We start from the raw sequence: 13,815 nt of genomic DNA on the forward strand, positions 1-13,815 counted from the left end.
ACGCGAATGCGGCAGAATGACGTGGGCTTTGCGCGTGCCGTCGAGCCACGAGGGACCCCACAACCTTCAGCCTCAGAGAATGAGGGGTGGATCAACTGCGCTAGCGGGTTGCTATGGAGAGACTCCTTCCACTGGACAAGGACACAACAATATCAAAATTACGCTAGAGAAGCCGCTAGGGTAGTAGACAACACGGGTAGAGAAATTCTTCGGTCGGAACCTGTGCAAGTCTAGACGCAAAGAAGGTAGCAGTTGTCATTAACTCGAATACGAAAAACTCGATGCAAAAAGTTGTGAATTACTCGCAGGAAGCCCGCAGAAGATACAGCGAGGGCAAAATCTTGACCATCACACGTCAAATCCTGAAGGAGAGCGGCAAGATCCTCGGCATTGTCACACTGCTATGGACACCAGGACACGGATCAATTCAGGACAACATGAAGGCAGACGAAAACTGTCGAGCGTACGTCAACCGAGCAGATCGAGTTCAGGACGAAAGGGTGCAAATTGTTCCCCATACAGTGTGGCGCAATGCTCGAACACTACAGAGAGGCTTGACGAACCCGCCCGCCGCCGCCGGAGAAACTTACCGAGGAAAAATCGGTAACATGCAGCCATCTGCAAATTCATACAAATACCTCAGTCTCCTATCTAAAATTTACCGCTGGTTCAGATTTACCGCCCCGCTGCGAAGATCATATCTGGTGAGCAACTGATGAATTATTCCCGAAACAAGCTATGTGTTGTGGAAAAAAATGTGCGCCAAGTTCAAAGCAGTGGTCAGAAAAGTTTAATTCCACGATTGTTCACGCTTCCCATACACAATCTCCTTGCTACGCATATCTCCAAAATGAGACCGTAGTGAAAGTCAGACATGTAACAACAGCCGGGCTGCACAAGGAGTGATCTTCGCTTTTACTACACAAACAAGGAACTTAGGCGGACACTTCCGCTAAAGATTACATGCGCACTGTGCATGGCACAACACCGCTCCGCGCATACACTATACAGAGTGTCCGATCTAAAAATAAACATGTTTTCAACAAAGACGGACTGTCGTAGGCGAGTGCAACCAACTGAGTGCTCTTTAAAGTAGTGTGCCCTAGTCTGCAGTTACTTTTGCGTTTTTCAAAGTTCCTTAGAGAGTAAAGGCTAATTGCGTCACTTTTTAGAATATTTGCTTCCGAAAAAAAGTGTCAGTTCGGAAGTTGTAGGCAGACTTGAAAATCAGCACTGAAATTTTTGCAGCAAGGTGCAATTTACGTAGGTTTTCCTTATCGTCCTCGAAAGAAAGCCCGCCTGCGGATCAGCTTTTGCGGGCGCATGTATTGTGGCCACTGCAAACACAAAGCCGGGTCGCAAATAGCACTCCAGAGATGAGATTCATTCGTTCTCAAAGAGCGCGTCTTGGTCAGCTCAAGTAGCTTAGCTATCACCGCTCTGTGCGAAAGCAGTACTTCACGGGGCCTAAGCGCCGCTCACCGAGTTAGCGTGAAGTTTGGCCTTGAAGGTGACCATGGCAAAACGTAGCATAGCAACAGCCCATGCAGAAATAAAGTAAATATTGCCGCGGCTAGGTTTCGAACCCGCATCGCAGCGAACAGATCAGCTTCTCTGGCCAGTGCACGAGAGCAGTGTGCTATCGCCACACCCGATCACGCCTGGTGTTTAACTGCAACTTACTGTTGTTGTAGTTGTTGTTGGCCTCAAACAATTCCTGCACATACCCACTGCGAGAGAGTGGCCAAGGCAAAGGCGGTTAATTGCTGGATACAGGAAAGTTTTGACAGGAAAAAGGAGTAATATAATGTAGGCTGACAGATTGGAAGACGCAAGGACAGGGGTCCTGTTAACTAGGAGATCAAGGACGGGACAATGGCTTAATGTGCATAATAGTAAACAATGCCAGTAATGTTTCAATTTCGCACTGGCTGAGAGCCGGAAAAAAAATTAGAATGGGAGTCGTTGCGTTTCTTGAAGGAAATTTTGCACAGCAGAGCGCACACTCCTGTCGCTTTGTCCAAACATAAAGCGGCAATGAAAAGAAAAACCGCAGAGCACACAGGCAAACCCAGTTGATGAAATGAAATTTGCAAAAGACACTTCCTCAAATGAGAGAAGCGGCGGCAGAACAGCAGGAAGTGATCTATTGTCTCAGGTTCGGCACAAAAAGGGCACAGTGGGGAAACCGCCAGGCCAGATTTGTGAAGGTAGAAATTCAGAAGGGGAACCCGGCAACGCAAACGCGTGAAAGAGACCTCTAGTCTGCTCGAGCGCCAGTCTTTGCTACTCCTAAGATGAAGAAGATGCTGATATTCGGAAGATGATGTAAGAGCCGAGGCAGCAAACTCCTGAAATATTGTGTAGCTGCGAAACCTCACCGCAGCTGTATATGCACACGATGGCAGGACAGCAACAATTGGGCCGCAGAGAGATGCCCTTGCTAAGGAATCTGCAACCTCATTTAAGTGAAAGCCCATGTGCCCCGGCACCAAAAGCAACCTTACCTAGTTTAGATGGAGCGAAATCAGGAACTTAAAGAGGCGTAAAGCCCGACACTCAATGGGTGAGGATAGTGAAGAACAAATGAACAGAGAGTCCATCATAACCATGACCTGGGAAACGGTAGTTTCTAATTTTCATAAGGCTAAGATCACTGCTAATAATTCAGCCAGATAAATAGACGTGAAGTCAGGAAGACAGAGAAAAAAAGGCCAACCCGTTGTAGGTGAAAAAATTCCCACACCTGCCTTTTCGCGATCCTGCGAGGCATCGGTAGGAATAAGAACATGAGAGGGAAAGGACCTTAGATGGCCCTGCAACAAACCCTGAAGAACAGGAAAGGGCTGCAGCTTTCGATTCGATGGGAAAATGTTATCGCATTCAATATGGACATAAGATGAGTTGTTACATTTGGCGGACATCTGTGAAATGAATGTTTAAGGTACCAATGAGGGACGCATGAAACATATCTGCGGAGTGTGCAAACAAGACAAGGCGGCACTAAAAAGGACGGCAGGTTGACTAAGAAATATTATACTGAAGGCGTGAAGAGATGAGTCGCACAATTTTAAAATATTTGAACTGTTAAAAGGTGAAACCTAGCTGATAAAGATGGGAATCGCGCCTCAAGGTGCAGAACAGCAGTGGCGACATATTTTGGAAGCCCCAGACAGAGGCGCAACGCCTCACGCTCCAAGAGCACAAGAGGGCGAAGTTTATAGACAGGAGCTCCTGAGAATAAAACACAGCCGAACTCCAAAATTGGGCGGACGTACATTTTATAAATCATCTCATGCCTGATCTAGCACTGCAAAGCCTGCGCAGGATGTCAATGGCCCGAACTCCTTTTGCAGAAACTTGCTCAATGTGTGGCCGCCAGGATAGAGTAGAGACGTATATTACTCCGAGATACTTCACCGTTTGAACTTGAGGAATTATGTTATTTCTATAGACCAGGCAGATATTTACTGGAACAGAAACCGGAAATACTAACAATGCGCATTTCTTCACATTGAGGGACAGATGAACTCTTCCTAACCTGTTGTCAAGAACATTGAGGAAATTTTGCAGGGTTCGATAAAGAGTGTGAATGTCACCTGCTGATGCAAAAATGCAATATCGTCGGCGTACAAATATGTTTTCGCATTTTGAATTCGTGATATTCAGCTTAGAAAAATGTTAAAAAGAACAGGCGAGAGAACTGATCCTTGCGGTGCGCCTCTTGTCTGTTGAAATCTCCTGGAGGAAACACCCACAATTTTGGCAGCAATAAAATTATCTATTTTCCAAGAAAGCAGTAATCCAGCCTACAAAATATTCTGGGAAGTTGAGTTCCTGTAATCTGAGTAACAGAGTCGAGTGTTCAACGCTGTCGTATGCTTTACTGACACACAAAGTGACAAGCGCAGCAAACTGTTTTCTGTTGCGTGCTAATTTAATACGACTCTCTAGGTCAGTATGAGAACACTAAATTGAACAGCCCGGCCTGAAAACAATTTGACACGGATTCAAAATAGCATTTTCAGAAATTAAAGACATGACACGGCTCAGACGGACCCTTCCACCAATTTCACTAGGTTCGATATTAATGAAATAGGGCATATGTTGTCTAAAGTAAAACCCTCCCCTTGCTTTTTAAGCAATGGAATTATTTCAGCAAGTCGCCACTCATGGGGTATCCAAGGACCTTTAATGGAATGGTTAACTAGAGCCAATAGGTCTTCAGGAGATTCACTGAATAAAATTTCGATCATAGATGAAGGGACCTTATCGGGGCCAGGAGCCACTGGGGATAAGCGCAGAACAACTTGCGACAGCTCAGGCATAGACACCTTAGTGAAATCACTTGAGGTGCATGTGACTATAGCTGGAGAAGGTAGAGTAGTTGTAAAGCGAAGCTCTAGGCCACACGCAATATCCTCTAAAGCTTTGGCGATGTCAGCAGGGGACTGAACGAGGGATTCAATCTTTTGCGCCTCATGAAATTAAACAAGGCTCGGTTATTTCCTGATTGCGAAAGGAAATCATAATGATTGGTATTAAACTCGTCCTTTGCGCGGGAAACAGTGCGCTTAATTGTTGCTGCAACATACTTATAATCCAACCAATTTTTTGGGCATTGATTTATCAGAAGTTTCTTTCAACCTGCTTTTCGTCGTCTATATGCACGCGTGCTTTCAGCATTCCACCAATTGTCGGCGATTGCACCCTTGGTTTCCTTGACCAAAAATTCACACTTTTGCCTTGTATGTTCAAGTACTGAACATGGATGTGTAGCCTTGCATTCGGCACTTTTCTCAGCGCATCTGTCTGAAGTGATTTTGAGAGCTGATTTTAGCATATCTTTAAATCAACTGTTATTTATTCACGTGCGCTGGTGTCCCTCGGAAAGAGTTAATTGACACGCGAACTTGAAACTAATCGGTAGATGATCACTGTTTGTTGCATAGTCAACAGGCGCCCAAGACAAAACAGAGACTCCTGGGGAGGAAAAAGTTAAATCCAAGGCCGAGCGGCATTGACTCCGAACAAACGTAGGCAATCCGGAATTGTTGCAGATCAAATTGTTGTCAGAAACCCAATCAAATAATCTAGAACCAAATCTGTCTGTTTTTAACCCCACGTCACATGACGTGAAGTGAGGTTACGAAGTAATAAAACCTGAGAACGGCTACTAGACAAGAGTGAGCCAAGGCGCCGAGTGTCATGCGCGCCTGACGGGAAATATGCATTAGCTACTGTAAAGAGCTGTTGAACTGGGACACCGAGGTCAGCCGCGACGATTTCAACGTCATTGTCTGCATAGTGGAAAGAAATGCATGACCTGTGACAAACTTTTGTAGAGATTAGCACTAACAACCATCCCCCTCGTGATGATCGGTCAAGCCGGAACGAATGGTAATTTTTGAGATGATAATTAAAATCTGTAGTTAGCCATGTTTCCTGTAATGCAATTAAATCTGTAGAAGCTGATTGCATAGGCAATTTAAATATGTTGAATCTGAGAATATAGAACAGAAATTCCCCTGTAGTACACTTAAGAACCCTACCTTGGCGGGAGTGCTGCAGCCGCGACTGCCTTTTCTAGAATCCTGACTTTAGGATTTTGACTAGCGTTATTTCTCTTTGTATTGGACTGGGGGCAATATTCAATGGAGACCCACTACGTTTCTGGGCACGGATATCTGACTCCATATCCACACTGTCCACAGAGGATGCGTCCATAACGCTGTTCGGAAGAGAGACCTCAGAAGTCTTTTGTTGTTCATATTGCTTTTGGGCCTGTGGATCGCAACTGATGACCACAGATGGAGGAGCAGCTTCCGAAGCCAAAGAAGGCAAAACCGGAGTGGTGGGCACCTGCAGCAGATTGGTCATCTGGGTAGCTATGACCTGAGAAATGCACGTGGATACGGTTTCCATAATGCGATCCATTGCATTTGCCACAGCTTTCTCAACTGCCGCTATGATAGCCTGGGACCAAATGGCGTCCATTATGGGTGGGCATTTGGCGGATACACTAGAGTAGCCGGAGGTTCTATCCTTGACTGCGGCAAAAACTTCCCACCGCGTGCATCTGCGTTTGTTCGTAAGCTCGAGCACCTGAACTTCTTGTGCTCGTGCACGACAGTCAGGCGAAACAACATGGCGAGCATCACTACAGAAACCACATTTTTCTTGCTGTTCGGGACATTGCTCTCTTCCATGACCTTCCCCACATGCACAGCAGCGTAAGTCCGATTTGCAGGCTTTGCCGCTGTGGCCAAATCTCCAGCACTTTTGACACTGAAGGGGCCGAAAGTTAGCATCTACTCGAAATATCAATGGCCACACCTTTAACTCTGACGGGCAGAATTTTCTTGCATATGTGGCAATGACGGACTCTGTAGGAAATTTTACTCCGTCCACCATTCTGCTGCACCGATGAACAGCAATCACTCCTGCAGACGAGAGGTTCTCAAGCGTTTCGATAGGGCTCAATCGAGAGTCGACCCCTCGGACTAAGCCCTTGGAACACGCTAGATGAGGCGGAATGAATGCACTCACCGGGTGGTTGGAGAAAGACGTACACTTCAGCAGATCTGTACAGTCCCTATCTGGTGGCCTGCACAATATACCACCCCTGTCAAACTGCCGGACAACAGTAATGCGCATGAAGTGTTTCGATGTGGATTGAAGAGCCGCCTGTGCTGCCTCCGGGTTGTTCAGTCGGATAGCGCCTCCATCGGAAGACACTGAAACTACTGGTATGCTGGAAACACCACTGCGGAAAAAGAGATTAATTGGGAGCTGGCATTTAGGAAGAGAGGCCAACCAAGGGGAAAACCCCTGGCCGGGAGAAGAAGTAGACATTAAGCCTTCGTCCCGCGCCCAATCACCCTAGAACAGGAGCAGGCACAGACAAGAAGAAGGAGAAATTGAGCAAGCTAGCGCAACACCGTGAGGTACTTAGTCGCTACCCCGCAGAGACAGGCAAAGGCCGGTAGGAGCTGCACCACTCAACTTACTCTCGCGCAGTGCACTGCAGATCGCCGTCTTCATCAACTTCTATCTGCAGCGCGAACAGATCAGATCACCTTAGCTCTGAATAGAGCTTATCCTAACTCTAATATCGTCGCCAGACATGCCGACGACCAGCCAAAGCAAAACCAGGAGCCAACTATGCTCAACACATAATTTCGCACGTCTACTCGGTTCAGCTACGTTAAAACCCTACCACTTTTGGTTTCTCACGAGATTTCTCTTAAGCTGGTCGAAACAAGTGCGTGAATAATACGTCGCCAAACGTTTCATTCTGCTGCTTTTTAACACAGCCTACAACTTCCAAAGATACACATTTTTCCGAGGCGATTTTTAAAATGTTTGCCAATTAGTGTTTAATAAATAAATGACTTCGCAGTACGAAGACAGTGCTGAGGAGTAGGCCACACAGTTCTCAACAGCACTCAGCGTGCCTTGGAAACTTGGTTACATTCAGCTGCTCTCCTGGCATGTATCTCTTCCGCTCATTCGTGGCAATAGCCTCGTCTCATGCTAATCTGATTGCAGCAGCGCTCCGCGCAGACCAATTAGCGTCGGCGCGCGTTGCCACTGAAAAGACCCACCGCGTGCAGCAGAAGCGCGGCCCGCCAACCTCTCGCTCGTTACCCAACCGCGAAAGAGCTGCGGGGCTGACGTCGCCATTGAGCGCGACTGGGCAGCGCCAGCGTCGGCCAGCCAAGGGAACCTGGCACTTGCTCGCTCTGCACTCATTTCTTTACTGCGCCGGATCCCCCGCACGCATTTCCGCTCTGCTAATGGAGCGCAATTCGTGGCAGTGCAACGAATTTCAATGCGACAACCCAGCACGCGGGGCCGAACAAGAAGCACGGATCAGGTGCACTGCGGGGGCAATCATCAGGATACGTCATCAGGATCACTCACAGACGTTTGCATCCGCTGTGTTACTCTTAATGGCCGCTTGAGACGAACCGCGTAGGAGGGCTACGCACGCCTAGTGAGTCATTCAAGAAAAGGCAAATGTAATTTTGGCGCCGAGTGAGGAGCAACTTTTTTATTATTAAAAACACGTGTGTATGCCAGTTAAAATAGAATGCTAACTTTGATAGATTAAATGCATCATGAGCTCTTGTGCTTCAATTTTCATTCGCTCATTCGCGTGGTCAGGCTTTATGACTCATATTTAAATAATTATACTCACTAGTGACTAAGACAGAGTGTACAGTACTCACGGATTGAAATAGGACATTCGGAGCGCGTGGCCGTCGCTTCATGGAGCGCCGCCCGTAGACGCTCATGGAACCAAGGTGGTGCATTGTGGTATGGCGTGAGAGGGAGAACATCTACAAAGCAGTATTGTTCCTTCCAGTAGCCAATCAGCCGGCCTGTGGTTTACCACATGCCTGCGTGGCACTGCAAGGCTAGCGCTCCGAATGTCCTATTTCAATCCGTGAGTACTGTACGTGTTTCCTTGCCACACTGATTCTGTATGTGCATTATTGGGATTCAGGTTGCGTGGTCGGGCCGGAGAAGAAACGAGGAAGATCGGAGACGGGGTTACCTCGAAGACGCTGAAAGCTTTATACAACTATTGATATAATGCTGAAGTAAAGAACAACTGAGAGTGTCTGTCAATAAAAGGGAATGTCTTAGGAGACCGGAGTCTCTGTGAGAGGGCGCCTCTCGGCTGTACTCGATGCCGAGTTTTTAGTGTTTTCTTTCCCTGAAATTCCTAGGTGGAGACCTGACCTGCCAAGGAAGCAGTATCCTGAAAACTTCGCTTTGGCATTTATCACGCACTCCCTCATCAGGGAACACGCCCCCGTCCCGTGCTGAGCTTGAGGGTGAGGAGGATGCCATGTCGCGCAGATAACGCAAGGTCCGCGAGTGGCGTTCCCACGTCCTGCAGGTGGGCGCACGAGTGGCCTGCACTTGTTCTTCATCGGGGCAAGACCACAAGGTCAAGGCCCAAGGCCACGTGCAAGGCCACGCGTTGAAGGGTAACCGCTCGCCGGAAACAGCTCCTTTGACGACGGATGCCGCGGTCAAACATGAGGTGGCTGGACCCCGCTGACACCCGGGTCCTCTCGGGAAGCGCTATTACGGCTAGTTTGGCAACTACCTTCGTCACGTAGATGAGAGTGCACTGGCAGAGCTGCACTGGCTGCTTTCAGGGGAGGCTTGCTGTCGCCGCCGCCGTGGCTACGCCGGACGAGAGTCCGCGTTTGAATCTACTTCCGCTGGAGGGCATCCCGGGCATAACAGCATGGGTGATGTATCTTTCTCAGTCAACAGCGGCAGAGTTGGAGCAGCAAATGATATGGACTGCAAACAATGCGCCACTTAATTTTTTTATTCAAAGAACAAAATTCGATCACTTTCAGAAAGTTTTTAATGGTAAATGACCTTATACTGGAGTCCTCCAACATGTACACTAGGGCTGTGCGAATAGCACTTTTTCCAAACCGAATGGAATACGAATGGCTTAGCTAAAAACCGAATCAAATACGAATTGAATAGTGAGAGAATGGAATTGATTACGAACTGAATATTTTTACGAATATTATCTGCTTGTGTGAATATTTAATGAGCAATCGTGAGAAACAGCGCGCTGCTTTTGCAGTTATGCTGTATCCGTTAAAAGACTCAACAGTGATCTCTATTTTGGGGTCGCAACAGAAAATCAGTTAATTGACTTTATCATTAGCATGCAATGCGCATAGGAAAATTACACTTTGCTGTTGATAACGGAAGATGATAAACTAATGCCACAACTCAGTGCATGAGACGGCCGAGAGCTACGTATGAGGAATGGGCTCCAAGGCCAAGCATAAAGGCCGCGTTTGCTGAACCTTCCTGGAACCTGCAGAGCGTCGACCGATCTCTGAGGCCGTGTATGAAGATGTTATGAACACCGCCACTCGAATGGGCGGCACCGCGGAGCTCAATCCTCCATCCCACACACGGCGATCGCGGCAGCATGATACGCTGCGTGTTTAGTCCCTGGTTTTGTAATAGTAACGGAAGAAAATTACGGCAGACCTTATTTGAACATCGTGCCGGTTATTCGAAATGCAGTCGGAAACAAAGATATATTCTAATTGTTTCAATTGTTTTGTGCGTATACCATTTGATTCGTTCGAATAATCGAATACGAGAATATTTTATTCGTTATTCAAAGAATCACGCACAAAACGCATTCGAAGAATTTCGGAATAATCGCACACCACTAATCTACAGCCTTATATTGTTTTGTTACAGTTATTTTTGTTTATTCACAAATATGGGCAGCGCCCGAAGGCATTATTGCAGGGGGTAATACATTGTGCTTGCTTAAATACAGCATAAGTTTAGAAAAGAACACACATCAAAGCACTAAAAAAACAACGCAAACAACAGAAAACGAGAAATAGTTTTCGCGGACACCGTTACAAGTCCAACTACATAGCTCTAACATTGACTCAGACAGGCACTCAGTAATATTTTATGGAAGCTGATTTCACTGGTTTATGATGTGAAGAAAATGAAATATTTAAATGTGCTAGTTCTAGAATTTATTTCTCTAGTTTTTCACACGCGAACAGTTATTTAAGGTGAAAAATTTGGAATGAAAATTATTTTCTCTCTGTACCTTCACTACATCGAACTTAACGTGGTGCCGCATCTCTAGCCGGATATTTTTTGGGCGCATGCTTAACAAGTCCCATCCCAACTGATTTTTAAGTTGCGTGACGTGCGTAGTAAATTTGTAGCTTTGAAGGACAAATCGAGGTGCACAATTTTGTGCATGTTCAAGAATATTGCGAAGAGTTAGTTTAAGGGTCCCATGCCCCGCAGGCATATTCTAGACATTTCATAAGTTTATGAAATATACTACTTCTGTGATTTTAGGAGATTCTGTTCTGACATTTCGTTTAAGGAAATATGGTGAATCATCGCGTATCATCGCAGGAGTACCATCCTCTCATAGCGCCATGAGTTAGATTCAATCAATCTTCTCAGCCTTCATGATGTTGTTCCTCCAGCAAGTAACTTAAAAAAAGTGGTAGCGCACCCTGCTGAAGGATTGATTGATCGATCAATCACAGTTGCCTGGACGGATCGGAGATAAGTTCCGCCGTGAAGCAACACTAAATCTGCCTCGTGCGGTAGAAGCCCGTTTGTGGCCTTATTTTGTCAAGGCAACTGTGGTCAAGACCATTTTCCCAAGCATGTCACCCTAGAAGAGCCCAGCACTAGGCCGTGGGAAATCCTGTACTCCTTAAAAAACCGGTGGGTACCCGGCGGCACTGTGGATCGAACCCAGCACCTCCCGAATGCAAGGCGGATGCTCTACCCCAAGGCCACGCTTAGATCGATCGATTGATCAGTTAATTGATTGATTGATTTTTTGACCAAATGACTGGTGATCGATCTGTGGATCGATGAATCGATTGCTAGTTTGATTGAAAAGCCGTTCAATTTTCTATGGTATTTAATTACCAGGCTCGTGCACTCAGCAAGTGGAATCTAGAACACCTCAGGTGCCTCATTCTAGTCCGAATACACCTCAGCATGTGATAATTTCTTCTCGAGGTAATGTTTCCTTCACTTCCAATCAATGCGTACCCGTCGCATATCTCTGTAAAATATGAGCGCCAAAAGAACCACGGCGATAGATTTTGTTTGAACCATTGTGTCCCAAATTAGTTACATGCCCCGAAGCGAAGGCACTGTCAAGAACAAGAAAGAAATACCTCGAGATGGGCAATTTTACGGTTAATGCGTCCTCTTATAGTAGTTCAGCAACCGAGACTATATTGTGTGGTGATAATTTTCTCTCTTTTTTTGCCCTTTAATGCTCGAAAGTGGTAGCCTTGGGCGTCGGTCACAATGGGGCACTTGTACAAGCCGGTGAACCTGGAAGAGATGCATTTGGAAATAGGCACCGAATTAACAGTTGATGTCTCTAATGTACAAAGCTCTGTTTACGTTCGATTATGATTTCTTCTTGGATCATGCTCAACGGCTTGGCTGCCCTTTCCTCATTTTTTTTTTCACCATGCCGTTCACGAGACGCCAGATCAACAGTGTTCAAGTTGCCGTAAGGAACCAGAGTAAAAGAAAATGCGCCTCGAAAGGTTATTCCAAATAACACCGACAAAGCGTAAACGCCGACGACGAACGCCACTCACATTTTCATTTGTTCCTTTTTTGTTTGTGACTTGAAACTCAAAAGAGCAGGAATATTGTTTTTAACATCTTCGCAGTACTCTTAACCTGATCCGATCTTCCGACCACTGCTATTTTAGGCATCGAAATATAACTCTAACTTGGCAGACATGCCACCCTGCTTTTTTACCATCTCAGGCAAGACTTTAGAAAAACTATTTTATTAGTCTTCTACAGAGCACGAGTGCTGGGTTATCGGATGCCATAGGTTGATTGAAGTAATGTGCTTACTTTTTCAAGAAACTTGGCTACAGTTTAATAAATATCAAAGGTGCCCGTCCTTTGTAAAGGCGTCTTTGTGAGAGCGTTGCCGAGAAAGGCCTTGCTTCACCTCCTGAAATATATTCACTGCACGGAACTGTCCTCTACCATGACAGCATTTACTAAGCACTTGTTTCTAGTGAACAGGATCTGGGAATAGCTCTTGTAGCTGCTAAAATGGGCTTCGGCGCAGGATGTTTACGCACAGCCGCAGTTTAGTGCAGGAAGCAGCCGTGAAACTCCACTAGATTTGAAAGCTGCTGCTTTACAGCAGTTTATTTCCCTTCGTGAAAGTTAATAAAAATTAAGCTGGGAAAACACGAAAACAAATTCGCAATGCGCAGCAAGCAAACTATTTTTTTTTTTCGTGACGGCTTTATATTGTCTATAATAGCCATGCTTGCCTCAATTCTAAACAGTTTGCAAGGCATGGGCATACAGGGCCTTATGTTAAGATTCATTTACAAGTTTATAAGTGATCGCGCGGTTCGTGTACGGTTAGGGAGTACCTTAAGCAGCGAAAGCGTTCTATCACGAGGTGTTCATCAAAGAAGTCTTCTTTCCCCCACCCTCTTTAACGTCGTAATGGCTGGCCTTCCCGATTCGTTGCAAAAAAATTGCAGGTAAGTGCGTATGTCAATATATGCTGACGACATCTGTATTTGGATTACTGGCTACCAACACCAGCGATTAGCCCTGATAGCTTGACAGGCACCACTTTCGGTACAAGCTTACCTTCAAGGTGTGGGATTGTCTCTGTCAGTGTAAAAATCCGGCTTTGTTCTGTTTCCAGTTGTAGGAAGACGTCAAGCGCGGTTGAAGATAGACCTTAGTCACTCTTGCATCCGCCAATTCAGCCACACACGATTCCTGAGCGTCATTATTGACTCCCGTCTACAGTGGCGAAAAGCTGAAGACGCGATTGTTTCATCTTTATTTTCGCGTATCAATGTTATCCGTAGAATTACAAGAATGACAAACCATCCTTCTTCAATGGTCAAAATTCATAAAGCGCTGGTGGTCAGTCGCATAATGTATCAATTACACTTAATTTCCCCATCATGGCTTCACAGCTTGAACGCCTCGAAGTTGTCCACACTATGGGCCTAAGAAGACCCATTGGAGTTCCTCAGGCGGCGGCGAACAAGGCAGTACTTCATGAGTCTCTATCGAAGCCTCTTAGCCTTGTCGCTTCTCAGAGACTACTAAAGCATCTTGGCCGCCTAGGAGAGACTGTAGCGGGGCGATCCCTTCTCCAGCGGCTCTGCAAGAGATATGAGTCGAAGGCCTACTTGGCACTTAATACTCTTGGTTCTTTAGGCCTTAATGTCCGAGGGCAAA

This window comes from Amblyomma americanum, chromosome 2 (assembly GCF_052857255.1).
Source record: "Amblyomma americanum isolate KBUSLIRL-KWMA chromosome 2, ASM5285725v1, whole genome shotgun sequence".
Classification (NCBI taxonomy): Eukaryota; Metazoa; Arthropoda; class Arachnida; order Ixodida; family Ixodidae; genus Amblyomma; species Amblyomma americanum.